General features: G+C 41.0%; 1 long non-coding RNA gene across 1 annotated transcript in view; it reads right to left on the minus strand.

Moving 5' to 3' along the window:
* Nucleotides 1-455: 455 nt before the first annotated feature.
* Nucleotides 456-12702, minus strand: part of LOC117356532 — a 28957-nt gene continuing 16710 nt past the window's right edge. Inside the window, exon 2 of the long non-coding RNA XR_004538662.1 lies at nt 456-807. This is a non-coding gene — a long non-coding RNA (uncharacterized LOC117356532). The remainder of the gene's footprint in view (nt 808-12702) is intronic.

Raw genomic sequence — 12702 nt, forward strand, 5'->3', positions numbered from 1 at the left:
GGAAAAAAATTACTAAACTTCAATTATTTCTGTAATGTATCAAAATAACATCGCACTTATCTTTGCAGACATGTTTGGGAGTTTTATGTACTTCTAGGCATCAGCTTAGAGAATTCCCTTCTATAGCATTTGATATCTAATATTAAATGTTGGCCTGCAGTGTACTAAGTCATCAGAACATATGCAGTAACATAGCAATACAGAAACATGCTAGCAGATAAAGGCCAAATGGCCCATCCAGTCTACCCATCCGCAACATCCACTGTCTGTCACTATTACTCTACTTTATTTTTTCTTTTCAATCTGGTCAAAAGGGGTTCTTTTCTTTTAATTTTTTTAAATATTTTTAAATGTTATTATATTTGATATACCACAAATCAAAAAGTATCTATGCAGTGTACAATCAACTTGAAACTTGAACATGTTCATTTTATTTCTTCACTAGTTGTGTTGCCTTTTTTTTTTTTCAAAAGTGGTGTGTGTTTGAAAAACGTAGGACAGTCCTGACTGCCTATGTTATTGCATATAAATAACATCATAACCTCACATATGAAAGATGCCAGAATTCAGTTCTTCCAAAGCACTGAACCCTACCGAGTTTATGAATACTTTTCAATTTTATCAAGCTGTACTTCCAGCGAAAAGTCATACTTCAGTAAAATACCAGAAAATTAGCTTTCCTTTCAGAATTGATGCCTTTACTGTGATTCACCAACCACATTTCTTCAGAGAAGCAAATTTTATCCATGCTGAAAAGCGCCACATGATAGTTCAGTTCTTCAGGTGCTGTATAATCTTTTAAAATATCTGTGGAGAAAAGAAGCCAAATAATTACTCTGGGCCAGTATGAATTGAAATGTCTGTGTACGACTTCCATATGTTTCAGTCAGTCTTTCATGCATTTGTTAGGCTGTTGAGCTGCATTATCTGTAAACTGTAATTCAAAGATAAAAAGCAAACGGTGACAAGGTCACAGCATGAAAGAAGGTATGTATACCAGCACAATTATCAGCTCTATCCAAGGTCTTATTTGCAGTGCAAAATATCATTTTCTTCTCCTACACACTCAATTAAAAGATTCAGTTTGGTTATTCTGGCATTTATGATGACATTAATAGCTATGCTAAAAATGTAAGATTTGTGTGCTTTCCCCCTTACCATTTTCAGATCTTCTTAACTAAATTCTCAACAGTAGGACGTAGATGCTTTTGAGCAAGTTAACACATAAATTCATGGTATAAAATGGAGAGAGCAATTGACTATTATCCTAACTCACTTGTCTTATAAATGGATAAGTATTTGGTCTACTATTTATATTTCTCAGCAAGTGTATTAAGCTTATAAAATATCAGTTTGAAGGGGGGCGGGAGGGAGGAGGAGACGGCAACCTAGGAAGATGAATGCTCAAAGAAGAGACTGGTGGGCTTTCAAGCGTTTATGCTTAATAATTTTATTTTCTTCTATAGTTCCTAGGGGTAAATGTAAAGGAAAAGTAGGATAGACTATGGACTTACCCAGCAGCTGTCCAGATGTAGCAGAGTCAGAACACAAAGTATGTACTCATGTTTTTTTATGAAGTAGCTGAACAGAACCCCCTCTCCTCTCCCCCCCCCCCTCAATTATTTCAAAATTATTTAGCCACCCAGAAACAGCCACTGACTGGTTATCTCGCACTGCTAGGGGGTCATTTTACTAAGGCGCGCTAAATGCTAACGCATCCATTATAGTCTATGGACACATTAGCATTTAGAACACGCTTAAAATGGCTAGCGCACCTTAGTTAAAGGACCCCTTAATATTCACAGGCAGTGCTAAAAAGTTAACTGGCTATATTCAGCGCCGGCCAGCTAAGGTTGGCGGGTTCATAAATAGCAGGCCTATGTTTGCCTACTTTTAACTTGATCGACCAATGCTGAATATTCACCCCCAAAGAGTCCAGGGCACATTGGACCACTCAATTGCTCCTTTTGCCTCACAGCCCAAACTGCTGTTAGAACTATGGGGTGAAAGGGTAATGGAGTGTAGCAGCTATTCTGAATCCTGAAATCAAGAAAAAAGTACCAACAATAACTGGCTGGAGTGCTCCGAAAACTTCTGTCAGTTAGTAGCACGCCTGGAGGGACAAATCAAAGTGAGAATGCATCTGACAGCTCCTGCCAATGTTGACTATGTTGATGGAGGCTAGGAGAAGAAGTAGGAAACCTAGAAGAGCATGTCTACCTTGGTTATTTCAAAAATTGATTATTGCAATGCCCTATTCAAGGGAATAGCCCAAAATGAAATCAGACATTTACAGATCATCCAAAATGCTTCAATTAAACCTATAATGAAAGCTAAGAAATTCGATCATGTGACTCCCCTTCTTAAGAAAGCGCACTGGCTTCCAGTCGCACACCGTATAATGTATAAATTAAGTCTGCTTACCTTCAAATCTTTGTTTTACAAAACTCTGGCTTTCATTTACAAATCATTGAGTCCCTATACCTCAACCAGACTTCTGAGATCTAATGATCAACATTTACTAGTTATTCCCTCACTTAAAATTATTAACACATGGTGGCATTTCAGCTTTTCTGTTACAGCTCCTCAAACTGGAATTCCCTCCCTATTTACTTAAGGGAAGAAAACAATTTGGATAAATTTAAGAGCAAACTAAAAAGCTTTCTTTTTAAGGTGCATTTGATAATTAGAAAGCTTGACTAGGAGTTTCGTTCCAATTCCATAACTTCTCTGAGGTTCATTGTTCTCTCTTTTCCTAGTGTTTTTTACCATAATTGTCTTCTCTTCTATCAACAATTTGTATTTCTTTTCCCTTCCTTTCCTCTTGTTTTAATATGTTTGTAAAGTTAGTCTTCAGTATGTTTCGTATGGTTTAGTTCTTTGTTTTGTTGCCCCCTTAATTTTATTTTTATGTCAACCTTGGAGATACTCTCCTCTGCCCCTGCCAAGGAGAATCTCCATATAAAAAATCTTTGCCCCTTTGGGGTTAAAAAAGTTCCATTCAAAATCTCACTCCTCAAAAATAAGATATCCTTTGGCTACCTTTACCTGAGAAAAGGTACATAAGAACATAAGAACTGCCATCTCCGGATCAGACCTTCGGTCCATCAAGTCCGGTGATCCGCACACACGGAGGCCCAGCCAGGTGTACACTTGGCGTAATGTTAGTCACCCATATCCCTCTATGCCTCTCATAAGGAGATATGCATCTAATTTGCTTTTAAATTCTAGTACGGTGGATTCCGCAATAACCTCCTCTGGGAGAGGATTCCAGGTGTCCACCACTCGTTGCATGAAGCAGAACTTCCTGATATTTGTCCTGGACTTGTCCTCCCTTAGCTTCAATCCATGTCCTCTTGTCCATGTCACATTGGACATTGTAAATATTTTTTTTTTCCTGCTCTATTTTGTCGATTCCTTTCAGTATTTTGAAAGTCTCGATCATATCCCCTCGCAGTCTCCATACCTTTTGTCCAGGATCAATATAGTCAGGAGTGCTGCTTAATCATTCCTACCCTGCCAGAGCAGAATTCAAAATAGTGATAGCAGACCCCAGATTTTACTTTCTCCTACATTTGACTCCTTTGAATCTACATTTATTTTTTTTACATTCTCTCCATTCCATTCACTCATGTGCTCGTCTACCTGTTTCCAGAACATTGTGATGTTGCCAGTACATATCAGCCAAGTTCTGTAAATGAAATAGTCAGAAGATAGAGGATGATGGAAAATTTACCAGTAGAGGTCTATATGTGGCAGTTTTCAGTCCTCTAGACCAAAAAAAAGATAGGCCAGAGCACAGTATAGGGGTTCAAGGAAGGTTTAGATAGGTTCCTAAAGGATAAGGGGATTGAGGGGTACAGATAGAAGCAGAGGTAGGTTATAGAAATGGTCAGGAACCACTTCACAGGTCATAGACCTGATGGGCCGCTGCGGAAGCGGACCGCTGGGCGCGATGGACCTCTGGTCTGACCCAGTGGAGGCAACTTCTTATGTTCTTATGTTCTTATGTTCTTAGATTTAGAAAACATTTTATTTACTTTCAGTAAATGCAACACTTCTCCCTCCCTCCCTCTCTCCTTCCCTGCTTCAGTCCCATTCCTACTACTGTAACACTTCTCTCTTCCTCCTTCAGCCCCTCCCTTATGCATTCAGTCTGGGAAGTTCAGCAGTACTTCTCTCTCAGTTCTCCCCAGTCCTTTGAACTTAACTTCTTTGGGCAGCAGTGGCAGAGAATTCCACACTGTCTGAGCTGTGCCCCTGATTTTTCCCCTTTCTGCATCCTGCCCCTTTAAAGTAGCTTTCTTTTTACACATGAGTAGATGTCAGAGAGAGAAGGACTTTGAGTTCAGTGTGGGATCACTGACACTGCTGCTGCCCGAAGAAGTTAAGTTCCATCTTGGTAGCCAAGAGTCAGATGGTTTGAAGGATGATGGAATTTTGCCTGGGAAAGCATGTGGGATCTCTTAGAGAGAAGAAGAGGATAATAGTTACTGCGAATGGGCAGACTAGATGGACCATTTGGCCTTTATCTATCATGTTTCTATGTATAAAGTACATATAGTGTAAAGCAACCTGAACAAAGAATCTACAAGCTGGAAGTAGGCTTTCTGCCCAAAACGCCTTTGCTGACATAGTAAAAAGGTAAGTGAAAGAGGCTATTAGAGCCAAAAGAACATAATTTAAAAAAAAATGAAAAAAGGATCTGAGTGAAGAATACAAGAGGCAACGTAAGCACTGACAAGTTCGATGCCAAATATTGATAAAGAAGGCTAAAAGAGAATATGAAGACAAACTTGTCACAGAGGCAAAAACTCACAGGATGTGTAAATCAAATAGGAAATAAGGAGTATGACTCTTATTAGAGATTTGGACTAGTGTGAAACTAGTCACCACTGAGGCTTCTGAAGATTATATCCTGCATGAAGATTGTAGCTGTGCTGTTTGTAAAGGTGTAGCGGTGCTGTTTTTAATTACACATTGAGCGTTGAGCATATGTACGATGTTTGGAAATAACTGCTCCCACCAGTAGAAAAATTCTTGGACCTGATCAGCCTTATTCTATAACTATGCATGTAGCTTAAGTGATAGCCTCCGATCCTGCCATGACATGCCCATTTCCGCACCCCCTTTTTTTAGCTTGCATGTAAAATTTAGGCGCTGATCCTGCACCTAAATGTACACCCATAACTTGTAATTAATTCTAATTAGTGCCAATAATTGCTTGTTGAAACAACAATTATTGATGCTAATTAGCATGTTATTCAATTAAATTGCAAATGCAAATTGGATATGCATCCAAATTTGCACATATAATTTTCTGCATTTTTTATAAAATTAGGGGATGCACCAGGGAGGGGAAGGCCCATTTTGGAAGAGGTGGGCCAGCTGGACGGAGGGCGTAGGCATCTAGTAGATACAGGTACAGGGGAGAGGGATCGGAGGCAGGGAGGGGTGTTGTGATGCAGCGGGAGAGAATGGGTATCTCTCCTGCTGCTGGGGGAGGGTTTGCTTGGCAGCGGGAAAGAGTAGATATCACTCCCGCTGCAGGGGGAGGTCACTTGGCAGTGGGAGAAAGTTGGCATCTCTCCCACTGCAGGGTGGATGTTGTGTGGCAGCGGGAGACAATGGGCATCTCTCCCGCTGCTGCGGGAGGTGGGGGGTCGCTTGGCAGTGGGAGAGAATGAGCATCTCTCCCAATGCAGGGGGGTGTTGGTTGGCAGTGGGAGTGATTGAACATCCCTCCCACTGTTGTGTTTTTCTTTTTGCGTATTTTTCTGTGCATGTGCCCATCACTCACCAGCGATGGGCACATGCAAATTTAGCGAGTCTTTCCTACTCTCCGCCAACCTCATTTACATGAGTGTTTTTTGGACAATGACTAGCTTTTTTTAATTCGCTAACAGAACAGCTGCGCTAACAGCCCATCATTTTTTAATGCATTTTTTTAAAAGAATCTAGGAAGTCCGCTTTGTTCAGTTAGTACACATTAATCAACCAGCTGAATAGCACTTCCATGCCACCACCCCTAGCACCAGTGGCGTACCAAGTGGGGGGGGAACGGTCTGCCCCAGGTGCACGCCCCAAGTGGGTGCACAGCTGGCCACCCACCGGGAAATAGGCTACCGCTGGAGAAAGGATACCACTGCCGCCATCGGGAACAAGCCGGCGCTGAGTTCTCCCTCCCTGCTTTTCTTCCCCGCGGGGCCGACTAACTCTCACCACCCGATGTCAATTCTGACGTCGGAGAGGACGTTGTGGGCCAGCCAATCGCTGCCTGGCTGGTCCGGAACGTCCTCTCCGATGTTATAATTGACGTTGGGCGGCAAGAGTTGGTCGGCTCGCAGGGAAGAAAAGCAGGGAGAGAGAACTTGGTGCCGGCCTGTTCCCGATGGCGGCAGTGGCAGCCTTTCCCCGGTGGCAGTGGCAGCAGCATGTTTCCCAATGACGGTGGCATGGGGGAGGGCAGGGAGAAAGAAAGAAAGGGGGGACAGGGAGCCAGAAAGAAAGAAAGGGGGCAGGGTGAAACAAAGAAAGAAAGAAAAAAATGGGGCACAGAGAGAGAGAAAGACAGACATAGAGAAAGAAAGGGGGGCAGGGTGAAAGAAAGAAAGAAATGGGGCACGGAGAGAGAAAGACAGACATAGAGAAAGAAAGGGGGCATGGAGAGAAAAAGAAAGAGGGAGCAGGGTGAAAGAAAGAAACGGGGCATGGAGAGAGAAAGACAGACATACAGAAAAAAGGGGGCATGGAGAGAGAAAGAAATAAGGGGGCAGGGTGAAAGAAAGAAATGGGGCACGGAGAGAGAGAGAGAAAGACAGACATAGAGAAAGAATAGGGGGCATGGAGAGAGAAAGAAAGAAGGGGGCAGGGTGAAACAAAGAAAGAAATGGGGCACGAAGAGAGAGAGAGAAAGACAGACATACAGAAAAAAGGGGGCATGGAGAGAGAAAGAAATAAGGGGGCAGGGTGAAAGAAAGAAATGGGGCACGGAGAGAGAGAGAGAAAGACAGACATAGAGAAAGAATAGGGGGCATGGAGAGAGAAAGAAAGAAGGGGGCAGGGTGAAACAAAGAAAGAAATGGGGCACGAAGAGAGAGAGAGAAAGACAGACATACAGAAAGAAAGGGGACATGGAGAGAGAAAGAAAGAAGGGGGCAAGGTGAAATAAAGAAAAAGTTTGGGGAGGGAATGAGGTCTGGAGAAGAGGAAGCATACAGGAGGCTGAAAGAAGGGAAGAAATATTGGATGCACAGTCAGAAGAATAAAGTGCAACCAGAGACTGATGAAATTACCAAACAAAGGTAGGAAAAATGATTTTATTTTCAATTTAGTGATCAAAATGTGTCCGTTTTGAGAATTTATATATGCTGTCTATATTTTGCACTATGGCCCCCTTTAACTAAACTGCAATAGTGGTTTTTAGCGCAGGGAGGCTATGAGCGTCGAGAGCAGCGTGGGGCTTTCAGCGCAGCTCCATGCGCTAAAAAACGCTATCGTGGTTTAGTAAGAAGGGAGGGGGTATATTTGTCTATTTTTGTATAGTTGTTACTGAGGTGACATTGCATAAAGTCATCTGCTTTGACCTCTTTGAAAGCCTGCGGTATATAAATGATAATTAACATTTTCTCTGCGTACAGTGTGCTTTGTGTTTTTTAAATTTTATTGTTGGTAGATCATTTTGACTTGGCCATGAAGGTAAGGGGGAGGGAGGGAGGGGAGCTGCTGAAAGACATCTAGTAATCCTTGCAGGCTTGACATTGCAGGGAATTATTTTTGTAAAATCATGTTTTGTTATGTGACTGGCATTATTTAGACTTTAATTTCTATGAATGAATAGAATGAAAATGATATAAAATTACTTGCTTGTTTTTATGTGCGTGCGCTGAAGGAAAATGGAGAGAGAATGGGCTGAGGACGCTGAAGGGAAATGGGGAAAAGAGAGTGGGGAGAAGACACTGATTTATAAATTGACAATTGTACAGAATATTGTTTCTTTTTATACTTTAATATAATAAGTTCAATATAAAACAATTCAAGGCTTGTGTGGATGGAATCAGGTGGTTTGCAGGGATGGGGACCGAGCTTATGGGGATTAGTCCAATAAAATAGTATTTTATTATTTCTCATTATTTGTTTTATTTTTATTTGTTAATTTGTAAAGTGGTGATTGTTATGTATCAGTTTTTTTCAAATTTATATCTACTGTCTTTATATTTTGCACAATATTAGAGGACATGTGTTACTGTTTTTGTGGTGTTGTGGTGTTGTGTATGCAGAGTCTGGTTTCTTGGCAGTTCAGTTTAACTTTTGTCTACATATTTCTATTTTTAGTTTGTGATTATTCCATATTGGGCAAGGGTGTATCTGTCTGTGTGTATGAAAGTGACATGGCTTTCTGATAGCATCAACTGTACAGGATCAATTGACTGTGCAGGATCTGGCTTGTTTAGTTTTACAATGTATGTGTTAGTGTTCTAGTGCTCACTGCAGTGTTTAAGATGGTGCCTTTTCCTAGGTACACTCTTGTTGTGCGATATGTAGATTGTTACTAAAAATCATATTTTTCATATAGATGGGGGGGGTGTCAAAAAATGATGGGCCCCAGGTGTCACATATGCTAGGAACGCCACTGCCTAGCACACCCCATCCCTCGTCCCCAATTTTTTAGAAACCTCATGTGCTTAGTGTGTGCAAATAGCAAAACTAATGCTGAATATAGACCGTTTTTCCTGCATTACACATGTGATAGCCCTTAACACAGCTTAGTAAAAGGGCCTCTCAATGTGGATTTTTGAGTGAGAGAGTTATTTATATAAAAAAAAAAGAATGGAAACAGTGAGCGACAGAGAAAGCTAAGAGAACAGACAATTGCTTTATAAGATACGGTTCAGTCTAATGAATCAGAGTTGGTGATGTTATCAGAATTTTAAGTGTGTCAGGACTTGAGTGAGTGAAGCTGATAATAACAAGATAAACCTAATGGGCTCACTTTTTATTTCTGAAAAGGCAGGGATGCGTGCTTTTATTTCTTTTTTACTTACTAGGAAACAGTGCCACTATAGATATCTAGTGAATGAAGCATGTGTTTAGATCTGCAGAAGATTTGTTCTCAGGTGAATGTAGGAAGCTGTTCGTATTGATTTGTTTAACGATTAAGGAGACAGGTACCTCAGTAACCAAAGCCAAGGCCCAGCACATCATTTCAACTGGTGGAGACGTTGACAGAATCTGCAACCACTGTACTATGAGAGCAGTGCAGTATATTCTAGGGAATTCTATAAAGAGCACCTAAAGTTAAGTGCAGATTCCGCACTTAGCTTTTGGTGTGGAAACATGTTCTAATGGATGCAAGTGGCACAGTGGTTAAAGCTACAGCCTCCGCACCCTGCCGTTGAGGGTTCAAACCCACGCTGCTCCTTGTGACCCTGGGCAAGTCACTTAATCCCCCCATTGCCCCAAGTGCATTACACAGATTGTGAGCCCACCGGGACAGACAAGAAAAAAATGCTTAAGTACCTGAATAAATTCATGTAAACGTTTCTGAGCTCTTTGAATAAATAAATAAGTCACTAAAATGGGGCTTGAACAGAAGATTGGCACAGAAATAGACTTCAGCATTCAATATCCAAAAGGTACTTACAGTAGCTTAAGAAAAATGTGCCTCTCATTAGAGACTAGGGCCAGATAACCTGCCGTGGGCCATAGTTCGCTCATGCTGTGTCAAAGGCTAGTTCCAAATTTCTGAAAGACGTCATACAGAAGTCCTTAACAACAGAGCAACCTGTTATAGAATTACCTCCAAAGTGCTTTTCCCCTATACATTCTGAGGTAAATTCTATCTATGGTGCCAAAAAAAAATTTCACTGAGAAAAGCATTATTCTATAAACCACACTCCTTTTACTAAGGTGCACTAGCGTTTTTAGCACGTGCTCAAGATTAGCGCGCGCATACCACATGCTAAACGAAAAATACTAATGCAAGCTCTATGGAGGCGTTAGCGTTTAGCGCTCGCACTAAAACCGCTACCGCACCTTAGTAAAAAGAGCCCTTAGCGTTAGACACAGTTTATAGAATAGCGCTTATGACTGAGGACCATGCCTAAAGGCACAGGCATTTACACCAATGAAAACATGGTACAAATACCTACACCTAAAGTTAAGTGTGGATGCCCTTATTTTATAGCTAAACCTTGTACTTAGGCTCAACGCTCAATGGGTAATTATGAACAGCACAGCTACACCTTTGCAAACAGTGCATCTGCAAACTTCATGCAAGATATAATGTTCAGAAGCCTCTGTGGTGACTAGTTTTACATGAGCATCTCTGACTATGATTCATCTAACTCTTCATAGGCTTCATGGGTAAATACACATGAAATACACATTTCTGAAAAGCTCTTTCACAATAATCCATATCCAAAAAGGTACTCGGCTTGAGAAAGTGTGACTCTTATTAGAGACTTGGTCTAGTGTGAAAGGCTTCTGAAGATTTTATCCTGCATGAAAACTGTAGCTGTGCTGTTTGTAAAAGCTGTTCATAATTACACATTGAGCGTTGAGAATATGTACGAAGTTTGGAAATAACTGTGCCCACCAGCAAGAAAAATTCTTGGACCTGATCAACCTTATTCCATAACTACACATGTAGCTTAAAGGAATGCCCGCTATGACCTGCCCATTTCTGCACCTTCTTTTTTTGGCTTGCCTGTAAAATTTAAAGATGCACCTAAATTTACACACATAATTTGTCATCCATTCTAATTAGTGCCAATAATTGCTTTTTGAAACAGCTGCTAATTAAATTTCAAGTGCAACTTGGGTACGCGTCCAAATTTGCACAATTTTCTGCACTTTTTATAGAACTAGAGGGTGTATACATTTTTGGGAAAAGAAGAAATCCTAGCACTTGTTTTTTGGAGGTTGTTTTTTTTTCCTTTAAGAATCTGTTTCTTCTGGTTTTAGTTTCAGTTCTTCCATCTTTCCACATTCATCAGAGATCTAGGTCAGCTGTGGAAATGTAATAGAGAACGTGAATGACAGCAAGCCCCCTGTTGACCTCGACTGACCGCTGACAATTGGTTTTAGAGAGCAATGAAGGAAATGCAACGAGATACAGAAAGCGATAAAATGAACACTAGGGCTACTTCTGAAGCCGAGAGCCATTCTTGAATCTTGACAAGCATGCGTTCAATAGCATGGTCCTTTCGGACGTCTCAAATAATTTTTTAAGAATTACATTTTTATTGCATTTTGTTCTTGAACTTAAAAACGAAGAGTCCTATTTGTCACTTTCATTCTGTCTCATTTGCTCCCGTAATGGGCTTTCACTAGCTGCACCTGCTGCTATAACAAGATTCAGATCAACAAGCTCTGATAAACCCATCTGACTAGGAGCTTTATGATTTGCGTTACCTGGCCCCGGACTTCTCGACAAAAAAAGATTAAAGGTAGGGGGGGACAACAGGTGTTTTCTCTTGATAATAGTGCAGTCAGTTCCACTCCAGCTTCCTTCATTTCGTTGCTCGGGTCTATGCCCTGGCAGGAGGGACAGGTTAGTTACACGTGCCAGTTATAAATTGCTTTACAAGACTGATAATAAAGATCGCCTAGGGACTAGAATGGTCTGTCTGCGGAGAATTAGTTGCCACTGTGTTTTATCTTCTGCAACAACTCACCCTGGGTGATCCCAGAAGGATGAGCTGAGCATCAAAAAAAAAATAAAAGCACAACACTGTAACCGTTTTTAATCCAGTTTTGTTCATTTGATTTGTAGAGCTTTAATCAAATCAGATTTCTTTTTGCGGTTCCCGTGTATGCCAGTATCAAATTGGCCCCAAAGTATCTCACCAAATTGGCCCAAAGTATCTCACCAAGGTAGTTTAGAACAAGTATTTTCTCTGACCTGTGAGGGAGGAACGGTAATGAAGAGAAACTTAGGGCCTATTTTAAGAAGCTGTTTAGCATGGGCCACTGCGGTAATGGCCCCAAAGCCAGTAAGGATTTAAAGGGCTTTGGGGCCATTGCCACGTGGCTGCCGCTAGCATGGCTTTGTAAAAAGGGGTGGGGGGGTGGGGGGAGGTTAAAGCATAAACCTCCCCCCCACCCCTTTTTACAAAGCCATGCTAGCGGCTGCCACGTGGCAAAGGCCCCAAAGCCCTTTAAATCCTTACTGGCTTTGGGGCCATTACCGCAGTGGCCCATGCTAAACAGCTTCTTAAAATAGGCCCTAAGTTTCTCTTCATTACCGTTCCTCCCTCACAGGTCAGAGAAAATACTTGTTCTAAACTACATTGGTGAGATACTTACTAGATGTTGGTAGTCATTAACTGGTTACAGCTGTTTGATCTAAATAAAGGGTTTTGAATCAGGTGTAGTACTTGATAAAGCTCTATGGAGTATACACACTTTATAGTTTATTTAGGACGTGATATAACTCTAGTTGGTATATTATCATATGTGTTAAAGGCAATAATATATTTAAAGCAAGAAAGGAAATACAACATCAAATATAGGATAGGAACTTAGGTGGTCAAGTTTCAGGTTTACTAAAAATTTGATGCAAACGCTTATAATATTATTTCAAAGCAAATTACATATATTAAAATCAAGGGTAACGAAAACTCATAATTGTACGTACAAGGACCAATTCTGAAGATAGAAATACAGAAACAGGAGGAGAAGGGGTGGAACTACAATATT

Source organism: Geotrypetes seraphini, chromosome 3 (assembly GCF_902459505.1).
Source record: "Geotrypetes seraphini chromosome 3, aGeoSer1.1, whole genome shotgun sequence".
NCBI lineage: Eukaryota > Metazoa > Chordata > Amphibia > Gymnophiona > Dermophiidae > Geotrypetes > Geotrypetes seraphini.